We start from the raw sequence: 19,809 nt of genomic DNA on the forward strand, positions 1-19,809 counted from the left end.
TACGGTATTTCTCTTGATTTAGATACATGTATATTGATTGCCTTTTATTCTTTTCAGCCAATAAATAATTGCATATATGTGATTGCTATATTTTCAAATTCAGATCATCGTTAGGCATTTCGCCAAAAAGGATTATTTATTTGGGAAAGAATCCTAGGTTTGCTTGTGGATTTAAGTTAACTTCCTGGAAAGGAGATAAAGTATCAAAATAACTTAATAGACCAGCGACTAGTTAATGTTGTTAACAGCACTGCATCGATCGCTTGCTCGATGTAAGAGACGCGTTTTGATTGGCTAAAATTCTAGTTTTATTGAAACCCCTATAACTCTTTAGCCACTACAAGCTGACGACTATTCAAAACTAGCAAGATTTCATTTGAGGTTGTGATACAAAGATATATTATTTTGATTAATTGTTTACCGTAGTGTTGCTGATATATACATCTTACGTTACATGTTATCTATAAAAACATATCGATTGTAGATCTGACAGTATGCAAGATTTAACTTCCTGTCTGGCAAAAACGTGATAACTTATAAGAAGACTCTGTGACAACGGAGCTATGTTAAAATGCTCTGTCACTACACGATCCAGCAATTTATAAATCGGTTCGTGCCTAAAGTAGAGATTTACGGACTATTTTTGTCAGATTGTGCAGAAATTATAACAAATTACAAAACATTCTTTCATGCGAGCAAATATGCGAAAGTAAATCATTTCGAATTTCCAATATGTAAGAATATTTACACACACAATAGCTTCTGCGATTATACCTGATATAAAGATAATACTTTTTTAATCAATTTCTGGAAAACTCGATCTTCGTGAGACATTTAATTACATAAGCAAAGCTTATTTTTTAAATATACAAATGTACATGTTACAAATAGCTTTCCCTCTTGGTGGACTGTTAAGGTCATCTGACCCGAATGGAAAGGGTGATTTATTGCCATCGTGATTCGTCGTCGTATGTCTTTTTCCACAGGCTGTCATTTCATGGCCTCTGATAAGTCAAAAATTAAAAAATTGTCTAATTTCAATTACATTTGGTAAGTAGGTGTATCGTGGGACAAAGATCATGTTGGTAACTCTTTCATATTTTAACAACAGCTGTGATATTTCCTGTCCTATGGTTGGAAGATATTTTAAATTGTTCCAATTTGGTATACCGAGGTAGATCGAGAAACATATGAAACGGTACCAATTAAGCCTTGTTACATATTTTTGTATGTCAAGTGAATTGCAAACAGTAGTAGAAGTCAAATAACCGTTAAAACCTCTGGGCTGCCTTTATTTTAATATCATTTCAATATATTTACATCTCACGGTTTTTTAGCTTAGTAAACTCTGATTGCGTTAAAATTAGCGAAAACGCAGTGAAAAAAGGCTAAGCGGAGGAATAAGTGCCGGAATCGGTAACATAATCATGACGTCGTCTCTTTGTGACGTTACCGGAACGTAAACTAGACTGTGCCATTTTCAAGGGACTGATCGACGCAATTTTAGTGTCTTCTCCAGTTACCCGATGATCTCTGTACAAAAATCCAATACTAAGTGAGTATTTTGTCAAAAACTAAACTGAAGATTGCCGAAATGAGTGAATATTTATCTTCTCCGGGAGGTAAGCTAACATCAAATGACTGACGCGTACAGCTCGTATCCATTATTAGACCACGTCATTACTAAATCTGTGTCAATACACGATGACAAACATAGTTATTCCAAGACGGAAATTGTGAAATATGAATATATTAACTAATTGAAAACGTATAATGTATTAAACGGTTGTCGTAACTACCAACGTCGTAACACAATGGAATACAGACATTTTCAATATACAGCGCTAAGGCGCTATATAGAATGTCTGAATCAAATTGCGTTCATATCACCATAAACGCGATAAAAAAATACCTTTCAATGCCTACATAAATCTGACTTAGCTCGGCTGGAAACAAATTCTTTCAATTCAAATAATTGTTTGTCTACAATAATACCGGGTATATCAAAATAACAAAAAGCAGGTAATTCTAGTAAGGTGCATAGTTTATGTAACTTTGGGACTAGATCAGAGAAAAATAGTAGGAAGTGAAATAATAACATCAAAGCCTCACCGCTGGAACGTTACCTGTGAAATAATCCAAAACAAATTGGTAAGTACAGTATAACTTCTGATAAGAAAGCTTTAAACCGTAAAAGGTTATCATCTATTGATCGAAGTTTAACATATAAAACTTGACTACTACCAGTCGGTACACCAGATACCCACCATAATGGACATTAGAGTTATTATACTTCTCGCGACGGCAGATTTTATTTTCGAAAGATGTTACGGGTAAGTATTGTTTCGTTGTGATGAATATTCTTTAAGTTAATGATATTGATAAATATTGACAAATGAAATTGTATTAACCGATATAGGTCAAGAAACATACAATTGTTCATTCACATATTAAGCTGCATTATATATTTCTTGTTTTGGTTGTACTCGATACATGCCAAAATGAACAATTCTGACTTAAACTACGAATGTTATAGAACTGTACATTAATCGAATGCTTCGATAGATGTACCTAGTTTTATAAATTAATTGCAAATGTAGTCTCTCGTTCTGGTCACGTAGCTATACGTGGTTAGTAAGAACTAGTGCATGGGGCCAAATAGTTACCGCGGGCAAAACTGAATCCAGCTATCACAACGAGTAGAACTATCGACGAAAAGCTTTTATTAAACGCTTATCTTAATACAATTATTATAATGATTTATGCATTTTTAGGTCACCTGAGACAAAGTCTCAAGTGACCTATTCTAATCGCCTTTTGTCCGTCGTCGTGCGTCGTCCGTCGTGCGTCCGTAAACAATTTACATTTACGACTTCTTCTTCAAAACCGCTACACCAAATTCAATGAAATTTGGCAGGGAGCTTCTATGGATGAAGGTCAACCGAAATTGTGAATTATATGGTCCCCACTCCCAAGGGGCCTGAGGGATGGGGCCAAAAAGGGTCAAATTGACTAAAACTTCAAAAATATTTTTCTCTACTCTCAGATATGGTGGAATCAAATACTCTTCATAGATGGAAGGATCTTATGGTGCTTTACCAAAATTGTGAATTTCATGACCCTGGGGTCTCACGTTTGCCCCTGGGGAGGGGGTAAACTTTCCTATAGTTTTGTAGGGAAATCACATTTTTGACTATGATTTGTTGGATTTCTATTGGAATTCATTCTAAAATGGTTTAACATTATCAGCATGGGATAACAGTTTGATGGTATGCACATGTTGGCCCTGACTGACCCCCAGGGGCTGATGGGCGGGGCCAAAAAGAGTCAAATTGACTGAAATTTCAAAAATCTTCTTCTCAATACCCATATAAGGTAGAATCAAATACTTTTCATAGATGGAAGGGTCTTATGGTGCTTTACCAAAATTGTGAATTTCATGACCCTTTGGTCTCACGTTTGCCCCTGGGGAGGGGGTAAACTTTACAATAGTTTATATAGGGAAATTACATTTTTGACTATGATTTGTTGGATTTCTATTGGAATTCATTCCAAACTGGTTAACATTATCAGCATGGGATAACAGTTTGATGGTATGCACATGTTGGCCCTGACTGACCCCCAGGGGCTGATGGGCGGGGGCCAAAAAGGGTGAAATTGACCGAAATTTCAAAAATCTTCCTCTCAATACCCATATAAGATAGAATCAAATACTTTTCATAGATGGAAGGGTCTTATGGTGCTTTACCAAAATTGTGAGTTTCATTACCCTGGGATCTCACGTTCGCCCCTGGGGACGGGGTAGACTTTACAATAGTTTATATAGGGAAATCACATTTTTGACAATCATTTAATTGTTTTATTCATTCTAACTTTCTTAACATTATCAGCATTGGATGACAGCTTATTGCTATGCACATGTTGGCCCTGACAGACCCCCAGGGACTGATGGGTGGGGCTAAAAAGGGTCAATTATATTAACTGAAATATTTCAAATCTCAGGTGACCGTTAAGGCCCATGGGCCTCTTGTTTTCAATTACAGGTGCAGCATTAATTCAAATGCGTTCAAAATCAAAATCAAAATAAAATTGAATTCAAAGTCAAGATTGCATTTTATAACCACATGTTAAGTATACGTAGATGATGCATACTAAGTTTCAAGAAAATTGCAAAGTCCTGTCATCATTTTCTCGATACTAAAATCTGATTAGTTTGAACAAAGATTAACGTCCCGTGAGCACCAGTCAGCGTCATACATGGAAGTGCGTCAAAGAAAGGAAAACAGAAATAATGAAAGTACAGATAAAAAGAAACGGGAAGGAAAGAAGATACAAAGATCTAATAAATTGTCATGTGAGCAGAAGATCATGTTTAGTCTTCTCAATGTTCCCAAGGACACTTCCAATTCGTAGAGGGAGGGGAGTTATATTGCACGCGTGGATGCGCGTGCTTACATAACGGGAGCGCATCAACCAATCAACCATTGTTTTTATTTTAACGATTTATTTTAATGGTACAAATGTACATTTGGTCCTGATATTTACTGGAATCAATGTAGGGGCGCTGCAGTCATACTAGCGGTCCTGCAGTAGTATAGGTGATGTTTTGATATATGTATCATTGTAACTGTGTAATTCAAACGTACAAATACATAATTGAATGTGGCCAATTTTACCATCTATGCAACACCTCATTTTATAAGTACCTAGCACATGTTTTATTTCACCTACCAATAGTATGACAATACAACACACCAGCATGTAACATGACTGTTTTGATACACAGTTTGAATGTCTTACATTCAATAGTCCAATTTAAGTCGAACTGTGGTACTGGACACTATACATTGGGGGTATCAAACAGTATACTCTGATATCATGTTTATTATATTTTATAGTATAATGGTATTGTATCGGTGTGAGGGAAATAACACTTTTATTGTCCCCCGAGTCATGAACTATTTCCCGTGGCGAAGCCGAGTGAAATAGTTAACGTCAAGGGGGACAATAAAAGTGTTATTTCCCGAAATACTCATACAATAACTGTTTTATTATACCGAAATTTAAATGATCATATTTCCCTCAAGGCTTAATGCTAGTAAATACAGTAAAGGCTGTTTCAATGATCAAATTTTAATAATGTTAATTGAAAAGCAACAAAAACAGACTGTATAAGCTAATAACAATAGTACAAACAAACTATATGGAAATTTGATATCAATAGTATACATATCATCTTTTAAACTACTTTTCGTGTGCTGTCCGTTTATTTCATTCCTTGTTTCGTTCAATTATATTGATATGCACAGTACAATTATTGAAATGGAAGTTCTTTGTTTGCTGTCTAGTAGCACTGGTTGTAGTTACACTACTGGTATTCATTTGATATGATGAAATATCACAAGAAGTTTGTCAATATCAAACCCATCATCCCAAAAATCAGGAAGTGGTACAATATCATTTGATACAGTAGATGTATTTGATGTTGGGAAGCATGTATACAAAGAATCAATGGTGATACTAGAATAGAGAGATGTTTTCGCACATTTCCCTGGCACTTATGTTTTCGCTGAGTATGTCAGAAATTTCTCTTTGTTTTGTCATTGCTCAGTCGAGCAGTATGCGCTCTGATTGAATTTTCAGATTTATGTAAACTTATGCCCAAGATGTGGCGGGCATCAACTACTTGTGGCAAAGCGTTCTTATACATGTAGCTCGTATACACTGATTTGTAGATTGGTACAGTGATTTGGCAAGCAGACATGCATCTTTGTTTAATTTACTGATGAAATTGTTCTCCCAAAAGGCTAATTTTTATACTAAACATTCATCTCTGTACAGAAAAAATTCTTTGGCCTTTGCCAAAAGTTTACATTTTCTGGATGGAGCTTCTCCATGTACTTCTCAAATGTTGAAACGCGACATCTATATATCAACTGTATCAACTACAGTCTTAAATCTTGTCAGTGTAGGATAAAGTTGTAATACCATTGTAGACAGCAATTTGTTTTCATTCATTACTGAAATTAAGTAGCATTTCGTCGTCTTTCATCTCTTAGGTCATCACCTCGATGATTTTTGGTGTCCTACTTCTGAAGATGTGCCCTTAAGCTTCCTCTCTTACAAAAGTAGTAAAAAACCTTTTGAAGTTTCTGTAGAAAAAAAAACAACATCACTTTCATACAGTTTTTTTTATATCCCATTGATCGATTGATTTTTTGTGTGAAGTCTCGGCAATACCGGCTTTTTTCAACTGTATCAACACAGATCTTAACATCTCGTTCACCTTTTTGAATGATTCACCATTAATGATATGCTCATCCCGTTTGTTCAAGGAGTGTTTTTGACGTACGTAACGTATGGTAATCATCGATTTCTTTGTGTAGTTTTTTTATTTTGTATAAAATCTACACGAAATTTCCAATACGTCATTCCACGAGCCTTATTCACTGCAGTTCTAATCACATGCTGTGTGTTTGGACTGTCTTTCTCCGACACAATCCTTTCTAAGGCTTCTTCGTCCAGGTTGTAAAATCGTGATGATGAAACCATGTATGTGTAGCATTCACCGGGCGAGTTGTCAACAAACTGTGAGACTCAAACTGTGTCTGCTTCGTCGTGGTCGCCAAATGTTTTCCAAATGTGCTTTCTGATTGCATCGTTATACAAGAGGTGGCCGTAGAGACGCTCCAAAGGGACATGCCAACTGCATTGTCCAATCAGAATGAACGAAGGGGAAAAAAACTGAAAATATGAATGCGCTCATTCCTTTTGACTATTAACCTGGTAAATAACATTTTGGAGGAGGTGGTTCAAACAGCATTTGTATTGTCTACTTTTTATATAGTGTACAACAAGAAAAGGTGTAATAGCAAAATATACCGATGTAGCTCAATCTCTTAGAATATAGAATAGAATTCATTGTCAACAGCTCACAAATGTACGCCAAATTGTAACGCTATTTATTCTATATTTCATTATGACGTCATGTAACATGACGGAGCTATATGCAATTCTTAATTTTCACCGTTGTCGTTGGGAAGCAGTGTTCTGAGTGGTCAAATAAGAAAAAGAACAGAATGAATCATAGAATGAATAATTTATGATATTTCACTGGTAAAATGTAATAAATCTTGTTTGCAGTGATACGACATTCCTATGGATACTTATGTTATCTTTATATGTCTTCTGATATTAGGAAACAATCAAATGAAGATAATGGCTTGAAAATCTGTCTGTAGTTATCGATTATGGTAATATTAAAACGTAAGGAGATATTTGTAGCAAGCTATACAATGTTATCATTATAACAACATACATTGTAGCGATAGTATGTCCATAAAGATTTCATCAGGTAACCAAGATTCCAAGTAAAAATAGCGAAAGATTTATAATCCAACTAAACTGTTGCCATTGTGCTCCCGTTACTAATGAACAGTAAAAAAACTTGTTCCCTAATTTTTCCTTACATTATAAGCTCCAACTTATCTTACTTCATTTAGCAGAACACATCACCATAGGTCAACGTGCGGTATGGGAGTAAGTTAAGGGTGCCTCTTTCAGACCGTGCCTTTTGTTGATATCCCATGGAGGCTGTTTGTAAGTTTCTTGTTTTTTATTCAATATTTGGCTTCCGCTTTTTGGGTTTTTTTTCATACGTCATCTTTTCTATGAACCAGTATATCTAGTGATGCTATTGGTTATAATACTTTCGGGCTATGGTATATTTTTCGACAGATCGACATGCTCCTACGTCTATACTTCATCATACAGTACATCGGTATGTGATTCACATTGGTGGGGGAAATGGTAAGTTTTCTTTAGTTTAGTTCTGTCTGTTCTATTTATGTTCTCTTTTATTTTAGATTGTAACAAAAATGATAAAGACAATCATGGCACAAGGTTACGCATTCATTTCCATTATAAATGGCTTTTTAGCATCAATATCGCCCTTCTATTATGCAATAAAAAAATGATCTAATCACATCTATATTGCCTAATTGTCAATATACCGCTTCTCCTTGTAATGAAATACCTGAAGGCTACAGGAAATTGCGAAATATCTTAACAATTCTACCATATTCCAAATAAATCAATACTTAATATTCAAATATATTACCTATTTGAAAGAAATCCAATGTTGCTTTATAGCTGGCATCAAAAGCATGTGACCAGATATAGACGAAGAACGGGATATAGGTGCTGCCATGGTTACCACGGTTCCAGGTGTAATACACGTACGTAGAATTATGTTTTATACCATTTCATTCTGTTCTACCTTTATGCAACTTTCCACATGTGTTGAGTTCATTCTGAAGACCATTCAGATTTTATCTGGAAGGCGCCGTTTAGCTCTTAGATAATTGGTCGTTACATTCTTCACGGCCGGTCAGCATTGTAAAGGCCATTAATGTCTAAAAAGGCGAGTAAAAATTGGCTTGAAACGAAACAATATCAAACACACAAGATGTGTTAAGATATAAGGTATATGGGTACACTCACATATATAGTTTAAAATAAAAACTGTGGCTATGTTAACTTATATCTTTGGTACAGATCAACAACGTTTAGATAGTTCAAAATGTTGCTTATGTAAACAGTTTTGAAAAGAAGTTGGTCTTATCGATTGTAGGTCCAAGCACTCCAATGACAAATATTTACATTCTGACTGTTGATTCTGTATATTACCTTACCAAATGAAAACACCAAATAAATTATGAATACAGTATGGAAACATTGTTTTACGTGCTGATTTTACACACATTCTTACATTAGACAAAATATTAATACGCCTCAGAAATATTCCCCGTTTCATTTCCGTAAATTGTGTGTTCATTCTGTTCCATCTATTCACATAAAATAAATTTTATCTAACACGAATAATTGTATCATATGCTATTTGATGTCTTTTTGTTTTGACTCAAAAGCAAAAAAAAAAAAATTAAAAACAGACCAAAATAACATGATAACATCTGAAAACTGTGGAGCGGAAGGACACGGTAAACGATGGTACATTGGCGGGATCACCGGCTGTTAATCAAATAAGCATCTGTTCGTATATAGTTATCAAAAGTTAAAAATTTAAAAACGTCTTTTTTCTCAAATCATTCTAATGTAGATATGTCAATTAATGCGCACCTCGCAAGAAGATAGCTGCTGCTATTCATAGCCGCCATGAAAAAAATCTATTTAATCCATATGTATTTAACGGTAAATTGTTCATTGCATGGGGCCGCGGTGGCCGAGTGGTTAAGGTGTCCCGACACTTTATCACTAGCCCTCCACCTCTGGGTTGCGAGTTCGAAGGCTACGTGGGGCAGTTGCCAGGTACTGACCGTAGGCCGGTGGTTTTTCTCCGGGTACTCCGGCTTTCCTCCACCTCCAAAACCTGGCACGTCCTTAAATGACCCTGGCTGTTAATAGGACGTTAAACAAAAACAAACCAAACAAACCAAAGTTCATTGCATGTAATGCACCGAAGCTGGTTCACGTGCTTTAATAAGTAAGAATGCATTATCCATGAATGATACATCCTAAGATGGACAATGACAGTATTTAAAGTATTTAAATCAGTTCAATGTTAAATTTAGCAAACTTCTCATCTAGAAGGGACCCCTTAAATGATCAATACCTGAAAATAAAATTGAACAAACAAAATTCAACAATCATACTTCTTTATGCATGTCGTAAACCGACGTGACTTAGAAGAGTTGAACAATGCTAGCCCTTTCTCGTTTGTTTTCAATCCGAGAAAATAATCACCAAACATTATTTTTGTATTTGTTGAAAGTGGGGCTTTTTTTTTTTTACTATTTCAGCGATATGTATCCCTGCGTGCGAAAATCACAAGATATGTGTATCCCCAAACCACTGCGAATACCCGGCGGGAACTGCCAGACCAACATGTGAAAAAAGTATGTATTACTGCTTAAGGATATTTGTCAGCCAATGTGATATATGCAAAAGATACAATGAACGCTTTGCTCAATACTAATCGATATATAACAAAAATAACCCAAAACATAACATGATTACAATGACATTTTTTTACAGTTACAGTTGTTTTAAAAACTGTCATAATTATTATATGAAATTAGTTTCTTTTGTCTGCCAAATACGTATTTTCACTTGCTTCAGCATTTATATAATATGTACATTAAAAAATGATATGGCCCACACCTCGCCCTTTTGAATTAATTCCAAAGATGCGACAACCAATCCACTTGATGACCATAAATAGGTAAGTATTTTGATTTAGTTACAAATTATTTCAAATCAAATTTCAATGTGCATCGCTGTTATTTTGTAGTTTGATGTAAGGTTTGTTTTCGGTAAGTAAGTTGTAAACAATACAGATACCTACAACAAGAACGTTGACATGCTCATGTGTTACGTCTTGATTTCCTTCTGTGGTGGTTGAAAAGATCATTAATTGCTCTAACTGGTATTGTGCATTTACATATCCTATACCACTGAACCGGTTCTGTGTTAAAAGTATTGAACAGTACTACTGCTGAGCCGGTAATGTGTTAAAGATATGTAACAGTACTATCGCTGAGCCGGTTCTGTGGTAAAGGTATGTATGGGTACTACCGTTGAACCGGTTATGTGTTAAAGGTATATACCAGATACATCACTATTGTTCCGTAATGTTGATGATCCGAATGGAACATTTGATTTTCCGGAATACCTCCTAATTAAAATTCTAATTTTGCTTTCCAGCATCTTAGTCATACACATACCAGAGTAGCCTCCCCTTTGCCCAATAAAACCCCTCTACACATCTAATACAATAATCTCATGCTTCCCAATAAGGACCGGAAACCGTCTTTTTAGATCAATCGGAATATATTTTAGGATAGAGGATCAGCCCTTATGCCAACAGAAAAGAAATTTAGAGGTGTAAAGTATACACACTAAAACACTCTTTTCTTACTGACGCTGCAGACAGAACATTTTCGGTCAGAATGGATAGCTGACAATTAAGCTTAAAGATAAAGCTTAATTGGTTATTGAAATTTCCATATTTCTTATTTCTATTTCAAGATGTCACCCTTGCTTTCCACTACTTACGATGTTAACATATCCTCGTTAATTCAATATTCAAGGATTTTCATCCATTATCACGGTTTTCGAGACAAATGTAATAGACTTCATTTCTGACAGATTTTGGTCAAACTTTACGCTAAGGTCAAAAATGGTATACGTATGGCATCGTTGTGATTCATGCTTCCAAGGTCAAGGCCAAAGTCACACTTGTTGTATACGATATAAACACTTGGAAACGTCATTCTTTTACGGGTTTTGTCAAACTTTATGGAAAGGTCACATGGCAGCGGGAACAATGTCCCACAAAAATGTTAGGGCTTCTATTTTGTCCGTGTTTTATTGATTTTAAATTAGAATTACAGTCCCTTTATTATCCCGGTACATTTTTGTTGGTTGTTTTGGTTTATATATATTGTTCTGTTAGCTAAGGAAGAACACATTGTAAACAAAGCTTCGCCTCACTTTGACACGGAAGTTTACAGAAAAGGCAACTGGATGATGGGGAAAAACTACAGTTACGTAGATTGGGAATCCTAAAATACATTGTAATCAGACAAGCATAAGTATCCTATCAAAGTCTAGAGACAATGTTACCTTAATTTACAGTTACCATTATCGTAACGAAGTGAATACAAAGATAATGGAATAGCTGTAATACATGCCTCTTACACATGACATATCAAAAATAATTAAACATCTAGCATAGATTGGACAGAAGATCTAGTATCTCCTGAGACATATCCTGGTGGAAACGCCGATATCCCTTTAGCCAATTCAGGCTAATGGCTAATCAAAACTAGCAAAATTTCAATTAAGGTGGTGATACCAAGATATATGATTTTGATTAATTATAAATTTTAACGTTGTGTTGCTGATATATAAATTATACGTTACATGATATATATAAATCAACAACATATCGATTTTAGATCTGACAGGATGCAAGATTAAACTTCCTGGCCGGCAAAAACGCGATAAATTATATGAAGCCTCTGTGACAACGAAACTATGCTAAATGGCCTGTCCCTCGAGCTGCATACCATATATCTACTGTCAATTTGAAATATCACGTACACACATGTAAAGCGATCATATGTAGGATCGGAAATGTATTAATACTCTTTGATACGATCCAGTAAAGAAACAGTACTGCTAATGTCTGTTAAGAGATATGAACGATCTATCATGATACAGAAGTTCACCACCATTATTCTTTTTGCGACAACATGCGTAGATTCAACTCCACATTTCCAATATTCTAGAAACACTGCATACCTAAAATGATATGCGTAGCTAAATATATAATGTCGATCTGTAAACACATTTTCTGAAATAGATTATTCATTCGATGTTCGTGAAATAGTGAAAAATAAGCAGAACTGGAGTCACAAACAGACCAGCTTCAAAATCCTGGCGAAATGTTAAAGAAAATCTCTGATATGAAACCGACTTGGGGGAGGAGGGAAGGGCAGCTAAGAACAAAGTATTTCATTTTAAATAATTAATATTAACATCGATCCTGGATGTATTAAATGTAAACCATAGCAGGTAATTTTCCAAGGTACTTTCCCTTGTGTATCGATTACGTTGGGAAGTGAAAGCAAAAATGATAACATAACAGTATCACATCTGGAACGGTATATCGAGAACTCTTCAAATCATGCCTCTCTTTTCGTATTCTGTATTGATCAAAGTCTATATATTGGGAATAATAGTATACCTTCTGATAAGAAAGGTTGAAATCGTAAAAGGTCATCATTTATTGATCGCAGTTGAACATAAATAGCTTAAACTATAGAAGTGGCTCCTACTTGTCGGTACACTAGGTACTCACTATATTGGAAATAGAGTTATTATACTTCTCGTGACGGGAGATGTTTTTGAAAAAAAATTGTTAAGGGTAAGTTTTGGTTAAAAGTGTTAACTAAGTCTAACATTTTAACGATATTAAATAACAATAAATACTTATTATGAACTGATATATATGTATCCATCCAATATACATGTATATAATACTGTATAATTTATCAATACGTTGTATTTATTTGTTTCTGTTTCAGTGGACAAGTGCATATCAACGGCAGTAATTCGATGCCTGATTTATATCTCATAGTAGCATTAACGTAATAATGCTATCTGGAAACCTCCATAGCGATATCATACAGTAATATCTATGACCAACTATTATCCTAGCGATTCCATCTTAATATAATCTTGACTGGTGCGAGACAGATCCGACAGATGTGTTCTGAGGATTATATCTGCTAATCCTTTAATTTTAGTGCAATTTATTTCATTTCTTTGCAAAGGATTGAACCTCGTTAACCTTTGAGCCACTGAGATATGACATGGTAAAAATTATAAACTGTTCATCATATCAGCATGTGGATTTTTTTTTTGCTTTTCATTTAAAAGTCAGTTTCTTTGTTTTCATTCCCCAAACGAAATTAGATATTTTTCTTACAATATAGGAATCTTATCAGGTGAGTTTGTATATGTCAATATTGTAATCAATATAGCCCGGACCATTTTTCATTGTCTGTACAAGTCAGAAATTGATTGTGAGCCTTCAATAAGGACAATGGTGCAATATAATGGCTTTTTAAAAGTTTTTTTATTTTGTCTGAGTTATGTAATAACAAGTAGTAATGCTCGCAAAAATAAAATCTTCTATAGTCGTTTCATAAAAACTCGTTTAAAATTATATATACAGGTCCGGTGACATAAGAATCAAACGGATATCAGTATTTTTTAGTATGATTTTCGATATTGTGAAACAATGCTTTGAAAAACAGCAGTTAAAAAAAACTGGAGCAGTCAGTCGAATAATGACAATGTTGAAAAATAGAAATATAATGTAGCAAGAGAAAGCTTTCATTTATTCCATTGTGTAGATTACAATTACAATAAGTATGCCTTTTTTAGAATTCAACACTGACAATGAAGATTGATAGAAAAAAACTATGTTGGAACAAGCATAGAATTTTCATATACAGTACATGTATAAAGAGATCCTGTATAACCAAATCGCTGTAAAATAGGGTAACAGTCTATAGTAACAGTCTATGGTAACAGTCTATAGTAACTATGGTAACAGTCTATGGTAACAGTCTATGGTAACAGTCTATGGTAACAGTCTATGGTAACAGTCTATGGTAACAGTCTATAGTAACTATGGTAATAGTCTATGGTAACAGTCTATGGTAACAGTCTATGGTAACAGTATATGGTAACAGTCTATGGTAACAGTCTATGGTAACAGTCAATATACTAACTTTGGTTATCATCATATGTTTTCTCCAAATAATACTTAACAGGCATGTTTACGTTCAAAACTGTTTCTACAACTCTTACTTGTATTGTCGACGGCAAAGGTTTTCCTGGATTTGGTATGATGTATCGCAAACGACCCATAGTTCGACGTTTAAAAGCATTGTCTTTGATTTCGAATATTTTTCCTGTGTATTTGTTGACATGTTTAACCGAGGTTAGTTTTCGTTTATTTAATGATAATACACAACTATAACATCAATAGCACCAAATAGTACATACATCAGGGAAGTATCACTCAACTGCCTTGACCTACCATCCAATGGCATCTACACCCGAACACACTTACTACACCCAAACAAACTTGCTACACCCGAACACACTTACTACACCCAAACACACTTACTACACCCGAACACACTTACTACACCCGAACACACTTACTACATCCGAACACACTTACTACACCCAAACACACTTACTACACCCGAACACACTTACTACACCCAAACACACTTACTACACCCAAACACACTTACTACACCCAAACACACTTACTACACCCGAACACACTTACTACACACGAACACACTTACTACACCCAAACACACTTACTACACCCGTCCTTAAATGACCTTAGCTGTTAATAGGACGTTAAACAAAATAAACCAAACCAAACCAAACTACACCCGAACACACTTACTACACTCAAACACACTTACTACACTCAAACACAATTACTACTCCCAAACACACTTACTACACCCAAACACACTTACTACACCCAAACACACTTACTACACCCAAACACACTTAATACACCCGAACACACTTAATACACCCGAACACACTTACTACACCCAAACACACTTACTACACCCAAACACACTTACTACACCTGAACACACTTACTACACCCAAACACACTTACTACTCCCGAACACACTTACTACACCCAAACATACTTACTACACCCAAACACACTTACTACACCCAAACACACTTACTACTCCCGAACACACTTACTACTCCCGAACACACTTACTACACCCGAACACAATTGCTAGTCACATATATGAATTGCTGCACCCGAACACACTTACTACACCCAAACACACTTACTACTCCCGAACACACTTACTACACCCAAACACACTTACTACACCCAAACACACTTACTACACCCAAACACACTTACTACACCCAAACACACTTACTACTCCCGAACACACTTACTACACCCGAACACAATTGCTAGTCACATATATGAATTGCTGCACCCGAACACACTTACTACACCCGAACACACTTACTACTCCCGAACACACTTACTACACCCGAACACACTTACTACACCCGAACACACTTACTACACCCGAACACACTTGCTACACTCACAGATATGAATTGCTGCACCCGAACACACTTACTACACCCGGACACACTTGCTGCAGTCACAGATATGAATTGCTGCACCCGAACACACTTGCTACAGTCACAGATATGAATTGCTGCACCCGAACACACTTACTACACCCGAACACACTTACTACACCCGGACACACTTGCTGCAGTCACAGATATGAATTGCTGCACCCGAACACACTTGCTACAGTCACAGATATGAATTGCTGCACCCGAACACACTTGCTACAGTCACAGATATGAATTGCTGCACCCGAACACACTTACTACACCCGAACACACTTACTACACCCGAACACACTTACTACACCCGAACACACTTACTACTCCCGAACACACTTACTCCGCCCGAACACAATTGCTAGTAACATATATGAATTGCTGCACCCGAACACACTTACTACACCCGGACACACTTGCTGCAGTCACAGATATGAATTACGACTCGTGTACAATCACAACAGTGAACATAAATTTACATCAAATCACAATTTCAGTATAAGATGTTCAAACATTATCATTCACCCTCCCAAACTAGATCAAGACTTTGAGGGTTACATATCTTAAATCCTGGACACATACATGCACTGCATATCAATGATGTCTTTCAAAATACCTTCATGGATACAAAGATTCATATTTTTAATAAAGAAACACAACTCCCAAAATCCACCCACATTACAATACAATAAATACATTATAAATCTACTAAGGAGAAGTATGGTTTATTTCTGTTTAGGTCGACTTGTGTCTATACTCCGTATATAAAAACAAAGGAAGGTGATAGACATATTTTATCGGGATACTGGTAAGTTTTGATTTATTCTACTTTACTTTCAACGTTCTAATCAAGTTTAGATTGTAACTACAAAAAGACAAATCTTCACAGAATATACTGAGATTGCTGTCCATCTAAGATCGGTGTAAGCTATTTTGCATCAACCCCACATTTTTAGTAAGCAATCTTAAACTTGTTCAATATAATCAACTCCTATGGCCATGTAAAATATACAGGTAGTTTATAAGCCATGTTGAAATGAAAGATATTTCAAACTTTTTGCCTGCTTTGAATGGTAAATTAACAAACATGATAAAAATGAAAACTCGTTTTTGTAGCATGCATCATAGGTATAGGACCAGGTATAGACTCGGGACGAGATATAGGTGCTGCCGTGGCTACCAAGGCTCCAAATGTAATATGCGTATGTAGACTATGTTTTACTCAATCTATTAAATACAATTTTCCTTTCAATGTATTAATTTCTGTTGTCCCTGATGTCTTATACGTGACCTTTGTAAAACTCAAATAAAGCCACACTGTTACATTTATTTTAAGACATGTATTATTAGTTATTATCAGTTATTTTGAGGAATAAATCTCTGAACCCAATATTTATCAAATACCATTATTAGAATACCATTTCAGACTAATGGTTTATTGGAAAGGTCATTTCTCCCAATCGGCTGTCAAGCTTAGTGCTATTTGAAATGAAGGGAGGTAACTCTTACAGATGACACAGTGGGGGGGGGGGGGGGGGGGGGGGGGGGGTTGCTGAATACAGCAGGTCAGACTTTTTAAAATTTTGCTGTCATCCTGATCCTGCGTCTGCAGCCTTCTAATGTACTACTTCATCATGATCATCGTATCATGGGGTCATTCGGCATTTAGCGTGCTGTCTTAAATTAACCAGAATATATGACAATGTAAAAATCTGCCCCGGGGGCAGCCATAGTCGTGTACAAGTTAGCCTCTTATATATTTGTATATGTATGTGAATTTGGATAGAAGGAACAATGTTTACCCATTCCCCTCCGAGATTCAGTTACAAAATCGGCAAACCGTGTGTTTGAATTTCTAGAAAATGGTACATGTATATGTATTTTACTATTCAAGGGTTTGTGCCCATGCATGTAAAAATCACGGGAGATGTGCATCCCCAAACTACTGCACATACCTGTTGAAAAAGTATGGTGTTTTTTAAGTCAATCCATACACTTTTTTAATTAGGAGGACAAGCATAATTACATTGCTCAATTATAATCGATACATGTTGATGAAAACATGATTACAGTAAATATGATGATTTTGAGAACATTTGGAAAAATTACACATAAAATTCCGTATTTCTTATCACATTATATCATAATTATTATGTAAAATAAACATCTACATAGGTAAACAATCCTTGAAGTCAATACTTTCGTATTCTATACAGCTTTTACTTGGTTCTACGCTTAAATTACAATGTATATGTAAAATATATTTGTTTGAATGGCCATCACTTCGCCCTATGGAATTAGTTAAATGTAATTAAAGGAATACTATTTATGCATGTTGTAAACGGTTGTGAATTAGGAAAGTAGAAGTAATGCTGCCCTTTAGTCGTCTTGTTTCAACCCCCCAACCCCCCAACCCCCCGAATGTGGATATATTTTGTCCCTCTGTATTGACGATGGAGTATATTTTGTCTTGTATATTGGCGATGGTATATTTTGTCTTGTGTATTGACGATGTGGTATATTTTGTCCTGTTTATTGACGATGTGGTATATTTTGTCCCTCTGTATTGAAGATGCGGTATAGTTTGTCCTGTGTATTGACGATGCGGTATATTTTGTCGTGTGTATTCACGATGCGGTATATTTTGTCCTGTGTATTCACGATGCGGTATATTTTGTCCTATGTATTGACGATGTGGTATATTTTGTCCCTCTGTATTGAAGATGCGGTATAGTTTGTCCTGTGTATTGACGATGTGGTATATTTTGTCCTGTGTATTCACGATGCGGTATATTTTGTCCTGTGTATTGACGATGTGGTATATTTTGTCCCTCTGTATTGAAGATGCGGTATAGTTTGTCCTGTGTATTGACGATGTGGTATATTTTGTCCTGTGAATTCACGATGCGGTATATTTTGTCCTGTGTATTGTCGATGCAGTATATTTTGTCTTGTGTATTGACGACGTGGTATATTTTGTCGCTCTGTATTGACGATGCAGTATATTATGTCCTTTGTATTGACGATGCAGTATATTTTGTCCTCTGTATTGAAGATGCGGTATAGTTTGTCCTGTGTATTGACGATGTGGTATATTTTGTCCTGTGAATTCACGATGCGGTATATTTTGTCCTGTGTATTGACGATGCAGTATATTTTGTCCTGTGTATTGTCGATGCAGTATATTTTGTCTTGTGTATTGACGACGTGGTATATTTTGTCGCTCTGTATTGACGATGCAGTATATTTTGTCCTGTGTATTGACGATGCAGTATATTTTGTCCTGTGTATTGACGATGCGGTATGTTTTGTCCATCTGTTTTGACGATGCAGTGTATTTTATCCTGTGTGATTGATGATGCAGTATATTTTGTCCTGTGTATTGACGATGCAGTACATTTTGTCCTGTATATTCACGATGCAGTATATTTTGTCCTATGTATTGAGAATGCAGTATATTTTGTCCTATGTATTGAGAATGCAGTATATTTTGTCCTATGTATTGAGAATGCAGTATATTTTGTCCGGCGATTGACGATGCGGTATATTTTGTCCTGTGTATTCACGATGCAGTATATTTTGTCCTGTGTGATTGGACTAGTTCCTCAATGTATGGACGACCGGATAACACATACAATTTAAGCACATTTCGATGAAAAATTTCAGAGCAAGATATTGCACAGCCAGAGAAATGAATTAATCTACATCATACAGCTATTGCGTCTTACTAGGTCTCGGCGTTGAGGGCCGAAAGTATGTACTCTTTCCAATGGTATTTCCAAAACCAGTTCTACCGGTTGTATGCTTGTCGCCTCTGCAGTTTCCTCGCAGAACAACATAAGTGTTTGGTTCAATCACATATCTGTACATGCAAGTTTAGCTGCGCTAACCTTGGAAATATGTCAAACATAGAATAGTTATCATCGTTTACTACATATGAGACTGCAATATAAACTATTACATACATTACTGTTGTATATTTAAACTTATATTTAAATCAGGGATGTCATGTTCTCAAAATAAGAACTACGGTGGTGACAAATGAACCATTAGGCCTATCAACAA

The sequence above is a fragment of the Pecten maximus genome, chromosome 4 (assembly GCF_902652985.1).
Source record: "Pecten maximus chromosome 4, xPecMax1.1, whole genome shotgun sequence".
Classification (NCBI taxonomy): domain Eukaryota; kingdom Metazoa; phylum Mollusca; class Bivalvia; order Pectinida; family Pectinidae; genus Pecten; species Pecten maximus.